This window comes from Tupaia chinensis, unplaced genomic scaffold (genome assembly GCF_000334495.1).
Source record: "Tupaia chinensis unplaced genomic scaffold, TupChi_1.0 Scaffold000628_1, whole genome shotgun sequence".
Taxonomy (NCBI): Eukaryota; Metazoa; Chordata; class Mammalia; order Scandentia; family Tupaiidae; genus Tupaia; species Tupaia belangeri.
The window spans coordinates 1,134,771-1,139,111 of NW_006160148.1; the positions used below are offsets into that span (position 1 = coordinate 1,134,771).

The window sequence follows — 4,341 nt, forward strand, 5'->3', positions numbered from 1 at the left end:
TCTCTGTGGTGCTGCCATGGAAACACCTGCACACGTGAAGTGCTGCTTGTCCTTCCCTGGAACACCCGTTGGCAATGCACCTCCTCTGTGTCCTTGCCAGGCCCCGGGGATCCAGCAGCAGGCACGTCGCCAGGGGTCTGGTTTCTGGGGGACAGGAACTGGCAGTGGGTGACGCAGAGGTGAGTGAGCACAGATGGATGGCAGGGGAGTGGGGAGCAGGGACTGGGAGGCGGGGCTGCTGAGCCGGTGGGAGGGCAGGGCATGAGGAGATGAAGAGCTGGTGCCTGGGGAACACTGGCCAGGAGGCCAGGAGGGCACGAGGGCTCAGAGCGGGCCGTGCTTGTGGACATGTGGCCTTTGCTTGGGACAGTGGGAGGGGTGTCCAGGAGGGACAGGTGCAAAGGCAGGGGCTGTAGGGGCAGGGGAGGGGCTCCAGGTCCTTGCTCCTGTGGAGCTGGCTCTCCTGGGACAGGGGCTAGGCAGGACCGAAGGTCTTATGCGGGGGCCACAGGGGACATGGAGGAAACAGAGCAGGAAGGGCCCTGGCACCCACAGGTGCAGTGAGAGGCTGGCCCCGAGAGGCACAGATCCCTGTACCAGGAACCCCGAGTCTGTTTCACGTTTCCCAGAGAGCTCTGGGGGCACCCCTCCTTAGCAGAGGCAGGGGATTGGACTAATTGACCTGGAGTTCTCAGACCCTCAGAAACGCCATGGGTCCAGTTTCCACCCACTGTCATGCGCCTCAGCAGGGTGGATCTGCCAGGAAGGTCGTTTTCTCACCAGCATAGCTGGCCTCATGGGGCTTGTTCTCACCTCCGAAGCTCCTGGAGGGTTGACGTCACCCTGCTGTTCCAGCAGCCAGCGCTAGTCTTTGTCTTTCCAGCTGTGTGGTGCTGAGCCTCTCACTCAACCTCTCTGTGTCTGTCGCCCAGGCTGTGAAACAAGGAGTGAAAGGCTGCTCTCTGGGCGAGGTCTGTGGCCATGTGGCAGCTGAGGCTCCAGGACTGCTCACCCACACAGAGGCGGCGCCAGCATGTCGGACCAGCCCGTGTGCTCCCCGCATCGTCCTCTGTAATTCTGCGGTTACTGTCTGAGCTTCAGAGAGGGGTTCCTCTGGCTGGGAGGGCAGAGCCGGGACTCAAATCCGGCCCCTTCCATCTGTGAAAACCCCAGTCCTTAGCCACTAGGCCGGTGCAGTAGGGTGGGATCGTGTGAGGGGCCTCCCTGGGAACATGTCCCACTCAGCACATGTCCCTGACACTTCCCCACCCTCTTTCCAAGGCTCCACGCCAGCTCCTCACAGCCCAAGAGGCCGTTCCCACAGCCACACCCACGATCTTAAATGGCCACAGGGCCGGGCTGCAGTCCGACCACAGAGCAGCAGGTGCTCCCACGCGTGGCAGTGTGCTGTGCTCGGCCCCCTTTCACCTTTGCTTGGGTGGCACGTCCAGCTGCCCCGGAGAGGTTCATGCCTGTTCACACAATCTTTAAACTGTTCTTATTGATCCTTCCCATCAGCAGAGCACTTTCCAGCTTGCCTAACACTTCAAAGTTGATGGGCTGGTGTCCCGACCCGGGGGGGACAGCCGAACAGGTTTCCTGAGTGAAGGAATGAGAGCCGGGACAAGCGGCATAGTGTTACAACACGGAGACGACAGTGTCGTCTGTTTACTGTGGGCAGCACGGTACAGCACAGAGACGACGCAGTGTCACAGCTCTTAAGGGTCGCGTCGTCTACCGTGAGCAGCACGGAGACGACGCCGTGTCACAGCTCTTCAGGGTCGTCCGGAGACAATGTAGTGTTACAGCTCTTCAGGGTCTCCCAGGTCATCTGGAGACGATGCAGTGTCGGCTCTTCAGGATCTTCAGGGTCGTCTGGAGACTGCGCGGTGTTTCAACTCTTCAGGCTCTTCAGTCGTCTTCCTGGTTGTCTGTGTTGTCTTCCTGGTCTTCTGGCTACTGTGGGCCAGGCATCATGGTTATATACACACTGGTGGACTGTGATTGGTTGTAAACGGTGGGCCGTGATTGGTTGTAAACGGTGGGTTATGATTGGTTGCTTTTGGACCAATCATGAGGTGCCAGATATGCAAATCTGAGGGATTCTAGTGGCCAATCAGAGCAAAGTTTCGAAGGTCAGGTTTTTTTTGAAGGCAACCAATCATGGTAATTGTTTGCTCCCTGAGAAACCTCGGCAGACTCGCTGGTGCACAGCCTCCCACAGGCCGGCAGGTGGCATGGTGATTGCAGCACAGGGCTCCCACATGGCCAACCATAGTTTGAGTCCTGGACCTGGTAGCTTATTTTCTTGCTTTCCCTTTCTCTCTCTCTCTGGCTAGATTAAAAACTAATAACAGGGGCTAGCAGGTGGCATGGTGGTTAAGGCAGCTGGACTCCTGCATGGCTGACAGCGGTTCAAGTCCTGGACCTGGCAGCTTGCCCTCTCACTTTCCTTCTCTCTCTCTGTCTTTCTCTGGTCAACTTCAAGAGAAAGAAAAAATGAATAAAATGAAATAAAATAATTCTTAAAAAAACAACTAATAACAAATGAAATTAAATAAATACATAATTAAAATAAAAATGGGTCACACCAGGTGTGTGTATGTGTCTGCCCAAAATCCTAGGAGGAGAATGGAGGAGAAGGGATTGCAGCGTGGCCATCCCATCTGGGGGGTGATTTGTCACTTTCCTTCTCCCTTAGCGGCCAATATTCATGGCCAGCATCTGGCTTCTAAAAGAAAGGCTTTTGGTCTTTTCAATCACTTGCTGATAGGGTGAGACTGCATTGTTACCCATAACCACATGACCTAATTTGGAATCAATCTTGGCATCCAATCTTGCATTTCTAATCAAATTCACAATCCACCTCTCAGCTTCTTCTGGAGTCATGTTTAGTTTATCTGCCAACATGTTAATGCTGATACACTGGTGGATGCAACAAGTCTCAAATATGAATAGACTAGCATTTTCAATAAAATCCTCAAGACAAGCCACCAAGAAGAAGTCATTTACAAACACTGACTCACATTACCTCAGTTTTTTCTGAGCTCCATTAAAATCAAAGTTAACATACAAGCGTTCAACAAATTATGTAATTGGGTCTTTGTATGTGTAAGACTCCTGTTGAGTAACTTTGACTAGATCTTTTAGCATCTGCCGGCACTTTTGGACATCTTTGTTTGTTATGACTGCCGTAGTCAAGTTGTGGAGAATATGTGGACACAATGTCTGAATTGCATTGAGATACTGTGGTTGGTAAAGGAAGAGATCAATAATATTATCATGGCCTTTGAGGTGGTTGAAGAAAACAAACAGAGACCTGTGAATGAGCCATGTTCACTGTTGAAGAGACTGGAGTGGAGGACTCACAGAATTATTATCTATGGTCTCTTTTAACTGGGTAAGGTCTTCCATGGCTGCATTCCAATTCTGCATTAAAATTTCAGAGGCCAGTTTTCCCCAGAGTGAACTCAAAGCATTTCTATCTGTTGCTGGAACCAAAACTCTAAAAAAGTAAAGATATTCTGCTGCTCCTGAATAATTTCCACATTCATATTGGAATTTTGCATACCTATACAGTGTATCTAAATATTCTTGCCTAAAACCATGCTTGTTTACCAGATAGTCAAACAGCATCCGGCCATCCCTGGTTGACTGCATTTGCCTTGTAGTTTCTGGATCTTCAAACATCTTCACAATCGGTTCTGTTTCTGCCTGAAGCTGTTTCAGTTGTGCAACAACTGTGGTTCTTTTTTCTCTCAAAGCATGAGGAATATCATCGGAATAAAGGTTTTTGTATACGTCCATAGCAAAGTCTACCATGTTGGTATCACTAAGAAGGTCCAATTTCCCTTGTAACAATTCTTTTTCATTGTATATCTCCTTTACAGAGAGAAACTCAAGGAGCGGAAAAACAAGATGACGGTCCAAAAAGTGAGCAATGCGAGTAGTCAAGTCGTACTCCGCCATCTTGCCAAAGGAAAGGGGAGTCTGTGTTCCAAAAAGTCCTTTTTTGATTTATATGTATCATATAAATCTCTCTCTCTTGTTCATACATAAACAATTATAAAAAAATAAATGTATATAAAATGGAATGAAATTCATGTGAAAATAAACTTTTTATTCAAACAGAGCTGAACAGTCTAAGCAGTCAAAGCTCTTACTATCCGCGGTGCTGTCTGCTATGCCAGCAACGTTGGTGACGATTCCTCTGACTTTGCATTGAGGTCAGTCTTACTCGTATAGAGCATGCCATAGAGCACGTCCCCGAGAGACAGAGACGCAGAGGGAAAGTGAGAAACCGCGCCGCAATCTCTCCTCTCTTCTCCTCTCAGGGTTTTG

General features: G+C 50.0%; 1 pseudogene; it reads right to left on the reverse strand.

Moving 5' to 3' along the window:
* Nucleotides 1–2,697: 2,697 nt before the first annotated feature.
* LOC102497479 (eukaryotic translation initiation factor 3 subunit E pseudogene) lies at nt 2,698–4,010 on the reverse strand (annotated as a pseudogene).
* Nucleotides 4,011–4,341: the final 331 nt, after the last annotated feature.